We start from the raw sequence: 13,802 nt of genomic DNA on the forward strand, positions 1-13,802 counted from the left end.
TATGCAATATGGGTACTGTGTTTAACCATTGATCTAGCATTTATTAGCCCTGCCTTGATCGTAAGGTTCTTGATATTCTCTATGTTACATTATGTTTGAGCTTTGTTGATATTTTTTATTGATGTGAATTCAAAAGTATGAAGGCAGCAGGGGCATTGCTTACCTTCTTCCTTTAGGTCTATTGGTGGGCATGTTGCGCTATGTCTTAATTTCAAAATCTCCTGTGATGAGTATTTCCTAGGTTCGGTCTCTGTGTCTTTTTGGGCAGGGGGTCGGGCCCTGGGCTCTGTCCTGGCTCGGACGGGCGCAGACGGGCTTGCGTTAGGCGCGCAAACGGCGCTCCCGCTGCGCTTCCGGTGGCAACACATGATGTAGGCGTAGTAGGTGGGTGTGGCCTAATTAGTGGGCGTGTCCAAGGTCTCGCCTGGAGTGGCGTGTCAAGGATCGATGCGGCCGGCGCTTTGAATCGCTGCCCGGACTGATTTAGGTAGGCTTTAAGTACTGCACAGAGTATCTAACACACAAATATTCAACAATTAGTTACAAAGGTTTTAAAAAGATAGCGACGTTGCTCGTGGCGATGCCAGTGGAGTTTAGGACAAATCTGTCTGAGCGCTGAGTTCTCGCGCTTAAATGTGATGCTCGGTGGGCGTGGCCTAATTAGTGGGCGTGTCCGAGGTCTCGCCTGGAGTGGCGTGTCAAGGATCGATGCAGCCGGCGCTTTGAATCGCTGCCCGGACTGATTTAGGTAGGCTTTAAGTACTGCACAGAGTATCTAACACACAAATATTCAACAATTAGTTAAAAAGGTTTTAAAAAGATAGCGACGTTGCTCGTGGCGATGCCAGTGGAGTTTAGGACAAATCTGTGTGAGCGCTGAGTTCTCGCGCTTAAATGTGATGCTCGGTGGGCGTGGCCTAATTAGTGGGCGTGTCCGAGGTCTCGCCTGGAGTGGCGTGTCAAGGATCGATGCAGCCGGCGCTTTGAATCGCTGCCCGGACTGATTTAGGTTGCACATTGCAGCCTATCACGGGAAAATAACCCCTTGTCAACGTGGAATTCACAACAAGGCGGTACCATGCGACAGTCTGACGAAACCGCGGTCAATGTCTGCAATACAACCACCTCAGCGGAGATAAATACACAAACCACAACACCAAAAAACATGCGATGGACCAATTCGCGATGAGGAAAGCAGGGATAAGCACCGTCAGGCCCATGACACACACGGCAGGCGGGAATAAGCACAACAAAAGCCTGAAAAAGAAAGCCAAACCAAACAGAAAACAACAGCCAAGCACAATGGAGGCAACCCGAGCCAGTATACAACTCCACAAGCCCCATTGGCAACAAAACGTTGTACATGGCAGGCCATCTAGGACAAGGGGAATGCAGCCTGAGAGCGGAGGAGGATAATGGAAGAAAACCAGAACATTCGAATGATGCAAAACTCACAAATAAGCAGAAAAATGCCAACAACAAGAAGGCAGCAATGCACACCGGAGGTGGGAGCCCAGTGCCACACCAGGAGCTGGATGACATGGAGGAATGGATGTCCACCACATCAGTCTGGAGATGGTCGCAGGACTCAGGGACCGGAAACTGCCCAAAACATCAGACACAACAGCAACAGGGAGAGGAACCAGCAGGGACTGTGCAGCACACACACATAGGAAGCAGAGCATCCCAACATCGAACACAATGTGGTACAAACACCAACATTTGCACAACGAACACAGGACACAAGTGACCCGCCTGTGGCCGGTAAAGGGCCGTACGCATCTGGCAAAGCACGAAACAGGGACATGATAATGAACAAGTACGGGGGCGAGGCTTAGGAGCCGATGGGACAGGCTGCGTGAGCACTGAGCTCCGCGCCCGATCCCCCGAATTTCTCCTGTTACCGACGCCTCCCGATCCCCCAAACGGAGCCACTGGTGCGGGAGGCGACCTAGAGCGGAGGGAGCACTGAGGTTTGCCCAAAAACACACGAGAAAGGGTTGCGCTAGCTGCCGGACTGAGCGGGGGTGCCGATTGACGGAATACCCAAGATGGCACTGACCCCTGGTTTCGTTTTCGGTCGGAACTGGCACTAGGCATATCGAGTGGGGGCAAAGAGCTGCGGCTGGGGACACGCTAAGAGGAGGAGCGCTGGACCCCCCCCCGAGGATGGTTGCTGTGGTTGCTGTGGTTGCGGTGGCGCTGCTGGGTGGTGCGGCACCCTGGGCGGAGGAGATAGGGTGCCCGACCCCTGAGAAGACGGGAAGATCGGAGCTGGTAATCCGAACTCCAGGGATCGAGGCGGGTCCTGAGGTACGCCAGAGCTGAGCGACCGGGAGTCTGACCCCACCTCACACGCCCGCACTGAACTGCCCTTGCGGGGAGTGTATTGGGGAGGACAGGCGAGCCAAGCGGACCCCACCGCGTTGGCCGCAGCAGAGCCCCCACCACGGTGAAACCCTTGCGGAGCCCACCCGCGTTGCAACAGTGACCCGCTGGCCGAAGGTGAGCCTATGCACGAAGCAGAGGACAGAAAGTGTGTAAAGTGGAGCCCACCCGCTGTGAATTGAACACCTTGCCCCCAACGGCGCAAAACCAGCACTGGAGCTGGCTGCTGCACCCCCAGCGGGACCAGAGGAACCCACCGAAGCCTTCTACCGAAGACCCCTGCCCCCACCGCGCAGCGTGTGACTGAGGCTGCTGCGGCGGCGGGGAGAGTAAACCTTGCTGGGTGGCGCGGACTGCCCGATTGACAAGTGCCCCAGCGGGAGCCCACCCGCGTCTGCTGGACAAAAGAATGGCCGCACAGTACGGCCGGTAACGAATCCCTGTGGTGCTGGTGATCCACCCCCACCCCGCGCGGCACAGGATCTGAGTGAGGCTGCCGCAGGTGAGGGTTGGGAGGACGAAAGGGAAACTGAACCTGCACCTGCCCCACAGTGCAGTGAGTAAGCTGGGAAGCTGCCACGAGCGGGGAGAGCACAGAGGAGGCAGCGATTGTGACTGCCCCAGGGGGAAGTACAGGGACTCACCGGAGGAAGCGGAGTCCCCCGGCAGTATCGGACTACCGACATATGCCCCAAGAAGACGCCGAGTGTATGCCTGAGCCGGGCCATTGAGAGGGCGACTGGTGGCGGGAGTACTGATGAGCAGGCTCCAGGGGTGTGGGCGCGAGTTGATGAGCCACAGAAGCGTGGCGTTGTACCCAGGGGCCGAGCTGGCAGATTGAGAAGTACGAGAGGAGTGGCCCAATAGAAGTGAGCGGAGCGCGTGGGTGCAACGCAGCGTGGGATTAGAGTGCATCACCGGTCGCAGTCATGGGCAAGCCTCGGGGATGGAAGGAAGGAGACCCACTGCCGTCAGATGCTAAATCCCCGCCACAGGAGAACAGGAGTGAGCAGGAACTGCCACAGGACTCAGGGATTCAACTACACCTAGATAGAATATTGGCAGCCATAGCGGACACTCGAGCTGCTCTCCAGCACGACATTGCGCAGGTTGCAACGGGACTGGGTCTGCTGCGAGCAGACCACTTGAAACTTGCTGACCGGGTGAAACAGACTGACACTACACTTCAAGAGATTGGCCCTGCACAGGCTGCACTAACTGCGTCAATGGCGGGTGTCCTGGATCGTCTTGCGGTACTAGAGTGGCGAGCTGAGGATTCGGAAGGCAGGAATAGACGCAATAACATCCGCGTGGTGGGTCTGCCAGAGAAAATTGAGGGATCGGACATGGTGGCCTATTTAGAGAATTGGCTTCAAACTGTTGTGGCCCCTGAAGGGCTATCGAACTTCTATACCCTGGAGCGGGCGCATCGAGTCCCAGCTAGACCACTGTTACAGGGGCGCCCTCCGCGACCGGTGGTGGCACAGTTGCTACACTTTCGGGACCGTGACTTGCTTCTACGGAGGGCCCGCAGCGATGGCCCCTTTCAGGTGGACAACAGTAATGTCACTCTCTTTCCGACTACTCCTTTGACACTCAGCAGCGCCGCATGTCCTTCCAAACTGTGAAGAAGGAATTGCGTGCGGAAGGGATTCAGTATTCCCCATTCTTCCCAGCCAAGTTGCGCATAGTACTAGACGGAAAGACCCATTTTCACGATACGCTGGAGGAGGCCTGGGATTGGCTAGAGTCTTACAGAGCGGGAAAGGATGGCCAGGAAGCGGAGGCACGGTAGCTGGCCGGTGGCTCTCAACCTCGCAGGTCGCAACGTCTGCGACCCCGCAGGCAAAGCCTGCGGAAACCATCGACCTCGCAGACGGCCATAGAATGCAAGGGAGCCCTGGAAGCGGTGTCGGCGATCTCCGGAGAACTGCTGAAGACCACATCGGAAGCTTCTGAACATGGCAGTGATAATAGCCAATCGGAGGGGGAATCCTCGGTGTCGGACGATCAGAGACTGCCAACGGTCACCCCTAGAATGGCAGAAGGACTGTTGGGTGAGTAGATATTGGGATGTCTGTGGGGACGGGGGTTCTGCCCTGGAATGCTGTGCTGCAGCGATTGTCTTGTTTTGACTGGGGGTTGTAGTGGTGACTTGGAAACGGGGGGTGCTGAGAGCCTGAATCAGGAGTGACTGGGGTTGGAGGGGCGGCAGGGTTTGCGAGGGGATCTGGGGGGACCTGGGAGGCATTGCATCTTGGGGGACCTGGGGAGCGGTCATAGATGGTGTTATTGGATCTACTGCAGATCGTATCCTAGGCTCTATTCAACCCCCACTGGATGGTACTATTTAGTTAGCCTTAACTTTACATGGGGCGTGCAGTTAGGGTAGTTTGGATGGGATTCACTATGATGGTGCCTGTTCTTGGGGGGGGGGGGAGATGCATTGGGAGGTGTGGGTAAGTTTGGGGTTGGAACTGGTTTGTTTGGGGGAAATTGCCTGCTGATGAGATTAACTGATGAAACGGTACTATTGAGTGTTGTGTCTTTGTATAATGGTGACACTGCCTGGCAGCTGGAGGAGGAGGCTGCCTTAGGCGGGTTTTTGCATTACTGTTATGGGCTCGTCTCCTGATGTGAAATGTATAACCTGGAATGTTCGGGGATTGCACTCCATGCAGCGTAGATATAGGGTACATTCCTGTCTGGTCTGTAGTAGCGGGCAGGTGGCTTTCTTACAAGAGACACATCTGACTAAATCTGAGGGGCAGGCTCTGCAGCGCAGGTGGCGCGGACAGCTTTATTACACCACTTACTCAGCCTTTGCATGGGGGGCCCTGATCTGGATTAGGGCGGGGGTCCCATTTCAAATGATAGATCAACTGGTAGATCCTGAGGGCTTTTATGTTGTGGTTAGAGGCCGCCTTTATGGACGTGAGGTGACCCTCTGCAGTGTCTATGCTCCTAATGTCGAATAGGCGTCCTTCTTGGAGACTTTGTCTTCTGTCCTCGCCGATTATTTCACGATACCGGTATTGATGGGGGGAGACTTTAACTCAGTTGCTGATGTAACCATGGACAGGTCCCATCCTCCACTACCCACGGCCCTGATTAATAAATTGGCTGGGGTTTGGGCTCTCTGGCAGGACAATTGGGGACTTCTTGACATCTGGCGAGTGCAGCATCCGACTGATAGGGATTATTCCTATTATTCAGCTTTGCATGACCTCCATGTTCGATTGGACGTCATTTTATGTAGATCCGGTCTGGCATCACTGGTGGTCAACAGCGAGTATTTAACACGCACCATATCGGACCACAATCCGCTTTTGGTGAACTTCTGTTGGATGGTAGAGTGCCCCAGGATTCCTCACTGGATGCTGCGCCCTGAGATGTTGGAGGATCAGGTCTTCCGTGCGGAGCTGAGCGATGGGGTGGAGCACTACTTTGCAGAAAATGCGGGCACTGCTACGACAGTGGCCTTAGAATGGGATGCCTTCAAAGTGGTGGTCCGCGGGATCTGTATCGCTAAGTGGGTGGGTGTTAGGAAGATACTTCTGCAGGAAATCGAGACGGCTGAGCTGGCCCTACGCGAAGCTGAGAGGGCTCATTCGGATGGTTCTGGGACGCGTGACGAGGTTCTGTCTCGGAAGGAGGCAGTAGCGGCGGGGGTAGAGCGGCTACGATGCTTTGACTACAAGGCTTTCGTGGCTCGCGCTCATGCAGAGAGGGACAAGGTAGGCACATTATTAGCCTGGCCTGCGGGCCCTGCCCCTAGGTGCATGCCTATTCTGGCGCTGGCCTTCCCCTCGGGACGGCTGGAGTATGAGCAACATCATATCAATGAGCAATTTCGATCCTTTTACGTGAAACTCTACACCAGCCAGCTGCAGACTGGCGAGGTGGATACTCAAGCATTTTTGGAGAGCTTGGACTTACCCGCAATTGAGGAGGAAGAGGCAGAGGCTCCTGGGCAAGAAATTACATTGGCTGAGGTTCGCTGCGCCACTAAGCAATTAGCGCGCAACAAAACACCTGGCAGCGATGGTTTGCCTATCGAATTCTATCCGACATGTATTAACCTCCTGGCTCCCAGACTATTGGTGATGTACCAGGAGGCTAAGAAGACGGGGATATTACCGGCTTCTACTAGGGAGGCCATCATTGTACCGCTTCTCAAGCCAGGGAAGCCGCCGACTGACCCAGCTGAGTCTCTCTCTATGCTCACTACTGATTATAAAATACTGAGCTGTGTGCTTGCCACTAGGCTCCTTCCCTTAATGACCCGGCTGGTGCATTCAGACCAAGCTGGCTTTATCCCGATGCGCAATACCGCCAGTAGTATAGGTAGATTGATAGGAATCTTAGATGGAGGCTGTGGAAGGCAGAGACAAGCAATGGTACTTTCGGTCGACATTGCTAAGGCATTTGACAGCCTGGAATGGCCCTTTCCGTTCTCAGTTATGACGGCATTTGGGCTTGGCGCCGGATATGTCCGCTGGACTGAAATCTTATATTCATCGGCAACGGCTAGAGTTCGCGTGTGAAGGGCTGTTTCCTCTTCCTACCCAGTGGGGCGGGGCGCTAGACAGGGCTGCCCACTCTCCCCGCTGCTGTTTGCCCTTGCGATAGAGCCAGGCCAGGAATGACGACAGGAGTGCAGTAGCTGGCTCCTCCCTCCGACCACGAGTCTGATGGCGACCACCGTTGTTTGGCGTGCTGCTTGCTGCCGGTGCTTCTGAGGCGGCGAATCCTGTCATTCTTGCTACCGTGGGAGATTAATCGCTACGGGTCCGAGGCTGAACCTGAGCCTGTCTCACGGGGGGTTGTGAGACGTGGTGTGCGGCTCTGTATTCTCGATGGGGACTTTGATGTAAGGGAATACCTTGTAACAATCATTTCCAACAAAAACGCTGAGATTAAAACTATCTCTACCCCGTTTTCACTGACTTTTTCTGGGAACCTTTCTTGGCGGCATTTGTTAAACGCTCACAGGACACTTTGTGCAGCAGCCGTTTTTCTTATGAGTAGCAAGCAATGAATACAGGCCACGGATCAAGCACATACTGTTGAATCCCGAGGACGATACTTTACTTTATATTGTTCATTGTGTGATTCTCTCGAACCAAGGGACTCAGGCTTTATTATTTAAATTACAACGATGTCCCTGAGCAAGAAACTCTGCCTTTTCTACAAATGCCGATTTCTCTAGCCGTTTTGCCCAGGATTAAATAAAACAGGCGATTGCAGACTGGACTACAGCTCCCATCCTGCATTGCTGCATTGCTATTTGGCCTTATTTTCCCTCTCCTGTGGCTGAAGTGTGGGGAAAAAAAGAAGTTTACTGGTGAGTGGGCATTGAAGCTTCATTGTGCTGACTTGCATGGATTGGTCTCTTTGAGTGGCATCTTCTCTTGGGTACCTCTCGACTTTGATTGGGGAAATCTTTGCACACAACGCCAGCTACCTTGGTGCACGCTGCTGCTTTTCCTGACGGGCTCCTGACATCCGCCCTGGTTCCTCACGGCTTCGCCCCCTGCTCGCTATGGGCTGGGGTAGGGCTCCTGACATCTCCCCAGGTCTCCCCCCGCCGCCAGTGATGCCACACCATCCCGCGTCGCGGCCGCCGAGAGGGGGGGACTACAGCCCCCAAGAGCCTTTGCGCCGCAACCTACACCTGGCGCGCGGAGGCGCATAAAACGTCCGGACTCCTCTCGCGACGGGAGCACGCCGGGAGAAGCTTGGGACAAGGGCGGGGCCATCTGTGGCCATCAGGGGCCAGCAGAGGTTGAATCGGGCCACCCCTCTAACACCTGTCATGGGGAAGAGAAAAAAGATATGCCGGGGCGACCAGGAAGGTAAGGTTGCCAAGATCCCTCGGAAATCCGAATCCATTATTTCATACCTTACGTCTGCGGTGGGGGTTTTGACAAAGGAGACAGCCCACGCTGAAAAGGACTTGGCCCTGATGGGGTCCCTGCAGATTTGTATATCCTTTACCCTCAATTCTGGTCTAAAATTTTAACTAACGTTTTTTATGCAATTCCCACTGCAGGTTTCCCATCTTCCTGGTCATCTTCCATTATTGTTCCCATTTTTAAGAAGGGGAATAGAGGGGATCCCGCTTGCTATAGGCCGATCTCCCTGCTGGACTCTGCCATTAAGATCTTGGGCAGAGTCATCCTACAGAGACTGGGGGATTGGCTTGAGGGGAGTGGGGTCCTCTCTAACCTCCAGTATGGTTTCAGAGCTCACAGGGGGACCATGGACCAATGTTTAAATTTGCACTTTATTATCAGCAAATACACAGTGGTGAAGGAGGGACTGTTATATTTGGGTTTCATGGACCTTTCTTCTGCATTTGATTTAGTTAACCGTTCAAAACTTTGGTTTATTTTGCGGGATATGGGTCTAGATCTCCACCAGAACCTGTTGGCTTCCGTTAGAGTAACAAGGGAGGGCAGGTGCACTGAGCAATTTAGTTCGGGAAGAGGGGTCAGACAAGGCTGCATTCTGGTCCCTCTTCTATTTACGATATATATCAATACTTTGGGCAAATCTCTGGACCTGGCCACCTTGGATGTTCCGCGTATGGGAGGGTCGGGCATCTGACGCATTTCCAGGTTTCTGAATTCTTTTAAATCTGGAAATGTGGCAAAATACATGGGTGTTTCGTGGGAACACCCACAGCAACACCCATGTTACGCCCCTTTCATGCAAAGTGTTAAGTGAGAAGGGGCCGTATTTACAAGGACAGGGAAAGCCACCCAGGGTGGCTTAACCTGCCCTTGTAAATATGGGGCAGGAGTGTGCACCAGCGGTGCATCACAAAAAGCGGTGCACCGGTGTCGCAAGGGGCGTGTATATAAGCCTCGGAGTTCGATATACAGCTGCCACTACCATGCTTGCGCTATTTCTTCTTTAGTAAGGATGTTTAGGGAGCGCCAAAGGTTCACATCTCCATCAGAACTGCCCATATCTTTATTGATACAACCACAACAGCTTATCTATTCTTTCCATTGTCTGTCTTGCCAGAGGTTCTCTTGCATCTTCTTGACAGCCCACCTGCCAGCAGATATAGAAATTTAAAATAAAACATTAACAAACACTTGTTTATTATCGTTTTATTTTTTCACTCGGAGCCGTGGCTTGGGGGCAAGGCCAGGGTAATGAAAGGCTGGTGGAGGAGTGTTGGGCACTGCTAATCAGTGCGCATGATGGTCTAACCAGCCGTCTCAGGCCAGCCAAACTGTCATGCGCACTGAAGCTCTCTTCAACCCGAGCTGCTTTACCGGGTTGGAGAGAGTAGGCACAGGCTCCCAGTCTAACTGGGAGTGCAAATATTTGGTGCTCAGGCCAATCCTGACGCTGCTTTCAGCAGCATGAAAGCAGCATCAGGATTGGCCGCAGGGCACTTAGTGAGAGTGTGCCTGCAGAAGAGAGGGGCGCGATGCAGCGAGGCAGGTAAATGTTATTTTAAATGTATTTTCTGTCTGTCCGCCCCCCACCCCAATCTTTCTCTCCCTACTTTCCATTTAATCCATACACCGGCTGCCACTGCTTCTTGACATAGCTGAAGTTAGTCAAGTAAAAGGTGGCTTGCTTCTCCAGATGGGTTTTGAGGTTTTAAACAAAAGGGAAGGGATTCCAAAGTGACAAAAGTTCAACCGCAAAATGTATGTGTTTTTTTGCAAGCCTCGCATCCACAAAGATTGCAAAATTGAAAGAAAATATACTTCTGGAAAAAAAGTTAGTCAAAATTAGGTTTGCCAGAAATTACCGCCACATAACCTTACCTTTTGCAGGGCTATTCTTTCCCCCAAAAAATTGTGGAAGAATTCTTTAACTCACATGAATTGATACATTTTGCAATGCATAGTTCAGCAACTTTCCAAACCGTTGAGGCTTAAATTTGAATTTTGCACCCCATTATCTATACTACTATTATAAAGAGAGAACTTGCACCTTTTGGCCAGGTAAACTCGGGAACCACAGCACCAATCACAACACCCAGTACAGCGTTGGAAAGGGCAGTTGCAGCAGAAGGACATAGGCTATACATTTGTACAACATATAAATTACGAAGGGCAAACAACATTCCGGAGAAAGTAGTTCCTTGTGGGCGTTGTTCTCAATGTGGGCGGTAACATTGGCAGAGAGGCATGTTCCATTCGCTCGGTTTCAAGCACACACAAAGCAACAGATTCTGCAACCACACACAAGCACACACACAACACAGCAACTTCACCACTGCAACCACACACAAGCACACACACAGCTACTTCTGCATGCACGTCCACTTCAGGAGCGATAAACACCATTTTATGCACATAGCCTTGAGAGCATAAACATCGTTTTCCTTCAGGAGCATAAACTTAGTTTTCCACAAATGTGCACTAAAAGAGGTCGGCAAATTCGGTAATCACTGCCTCCGTAAGGGTTTCGAGCCAAGATAAACAAAGGGGCGCGGCTTCGACCAGAAAAGGAACAGTAACATCCAATCGCGTAACACTCTTGCCCGCCCCTTCCACCAAACAACCATCCAATCGCAGCACAAAACCTTCCCACACCGTTTTATACATGTAGCCTTCTGGAGCATAAACATCGTTTTGCTTGATGAGCATAAACATCGTTTTTTTCAATATGTGCACAAGAAGAGGTCGGAAAATACGGTACTCACTGCCTCCGCAGGGATCAGAGCCCAGATAAACAAAGGGGCGCGGCTTCGACCAGAAAAGGAACACTAACATCCAATCGCGCAACACTCGCCCGCGCATTCCAAAACACAACCATCCAATCACGGCACACTGTTGGCCACGCCTTCCACAAAACTACCAATGGCGCCACAAACACGCAAGTACCACATTCATTGGCCGCGCCTTCCTGCAAACAACCAATGGTGACACACACATTACACAAACAACCAATCACGCAAGCAAACACACATGTATCACATTCATTGTAAAGAACAATACGGAAAAACTTCACCCATTGGTCCACGCATTATTGCTGTCGGGGACACTAACGCGGGCAGATACACACTGGCACAGGCCATGGACAAATTTGCACGCCGAGTTCCACAAGCCATTGAGGTTTCAAGTACGCTCTTTACACGCGAATTCCATAGGCGCACACTGTTGTTGCAAGGGGCTACACAGGGGACATCCAGCAACATAATACACGAGAAATCACAAGCCTCTTTCACATTCTACAACGAGGCATCATCTACGCTCATTAAAAGCCATTACCGGACTCGCGCACTGTTGGTGGAAGGTGCTTCACAGGGGGCGGCCACAGAAATATTCAGGAAAAGAACAAGTCTCATTGCACGTTAATTCACGGTGCTTTACTACCGTCTAACGTTCTTGCAAGGGGGAAGCTGAAAAACGTGCTCAGAACACTCCCTGTAAACATTGCTGGCAGGGCCGGCCCTAGGCATGTGCAAAGTGTGCACCTGCACAGGGCCGCCAAACCCCAGGGGCCGCCACGACGAGGTCGGATCATTAACTTTACAGTAAATCTCTGTATTTCTACTACACACATAACATCGGAGGTCTGTTATTTCTTCCTTGCCTATCTCCGGCTATAAACAAAATGCAGCTGGTTTTAGAAAAGGGGCCCAGCATCCCCAATGCAGAGGAGGACATGGGAAGCAAAATGGGTAGAGCGAGTGGAGGGAAGCAACACAGAGGGCGCAAGAAAAGAACCAACTGGGGGAGAGAGCTGCGAGGAAAGCAAACGGATGAGAGAGAGAGAGACTGTAACGTGAAGCGCGGAGGAGAAGCCCAGGGATGAGAACACAGTGCAGGGGGAAGCACATTAGGGTGTTATTGTTAATTAGGACAATATTTCCTAAGTCAGATGAACTTAAGTTAGCATATCTAGGCTGTTCGGGGAAATCCCCCCCCCCCCCCCCCCGAAACGTGAAATTAAGACACTCGGTGTGTGGCTCGAACCAGAGCTTACTATGAAAACACAAGCAACCAAAACCTCGGGCACCTGCTTCGGACTCATGCGCACGACCCGCAAGATCCTGCCCTTACTGCCACCTACTTCTAGGAAACTACTCATTCAGGGACTAGTACTGTCCCGCCTGGACTACAGCAATCTGGTTTATCTGGGAGCCCCTGAGGCCACCCTAACGAAACTCCAGCGGACACAAAATGCGGCGGCACGCCTGCTCACTAACATCCCCTCCAGAATGTCCGCCAAGCCGGCCCTCAAAGCTCTGCACTGGCTCCCTGTGCACCAAAGGGTGCAATTCAAAGCGATGTGTACGACACATAAGCTGATCAACGGATCTGGCCCGGCGATCCTCAGCAAAATGATCACCCCCTACACAGCAACCAGATCCCTACGATCCCAGAATGAGAACCTAGCTAGCATTCCTAGATTCGAAAGAACCCGCACAGGAGGACGACAATTCTCCGTTCAAGCAGCTACGGGATGGAACGCTCTTCCCCGCTCCCTCAGACTTGAACCTAACTACCTAGCATTCCGCAAGAAATTAAAGACTCATCTGTTTCCTAAATGAAGTCCCCTTGACTGTCTCCCCTCCCTCTCCTCCCCCTCAACAGGATCACAAATCTTATAGCGCGGGGATGCCCTTGGGTCACCAGGCGCTTTAGAAATCGTTATTAAATTAAAATTAAATTAAATCTATTCATACTTGCAGAAATAAATGTGCATTTATTTTATGCAAACAAGCTTGTGCACGAGTGCTTTTCCATTTAAGAAAATGAGCAAACTATACAAGCCTAATCCATTGCCTCTGTATAAATAAAATGTATCAGTTTGTACAGCTCTCCCCAGGAAGCCATGTTACGGTTGTTCCTGATGTTCCTGTCCTTGTAACTTTCAAGGTCCTTTGATAGAGCCTTTCCAAAGCACCATGCATTAGATGAACTGTCCGTTGTATTTCTCTATTACATAAGCGTAGTGTAATTTCCTTCATTTCATATGTACTCCTCATTCATTACTATGCAGTAGTAGTAGATATTTCTAGATGTATTTTATTCAATGTAACTTATGTATCAGAATGTTCATTGGTTTACTAGAATTATACATTTCTATTTCAATCCTATTACATCAGATCTCACCACTAAATATGCGAGGCTTTTCTGTCAGAAACCCTAAAAAAGATTGTTTTTGGGATATGTGCCAGTCTTTCTCGGCTTTTCTTTGGAGGAAGACTATGTCAGTCCTCTTGATGAACTATGCTTAGTTCTGGCGGCTTCCTTTCATTGGAGGATATCCTTAAGCGATCTTCTCAAATTACTTGATTTTGATTTACTATTGAGGCACTGACTGCTTTTGATTAGCCACTTTTTGCCTTCTGAAATTATCTTAATGTTGGATAAACCTATAAAGTTTAACTTGAATCTCTGTCTTGAGTAATCTTAGTTACCTTGACT

This window comes from Lissotriton vulgaris, chromosome 5 (assembly GCF_964263255.1).
Source record: "Lissotriton vulgaris chromosome 5, aLisVul1.2, whole genome shotgun sequence".
Classification (NCBI taxonomy): Eukaryota; Metazoa; Chordata; class Amphibia; order Caudata; family Salamandridae; genus Lissotriton; species Lissotriton vulgaris.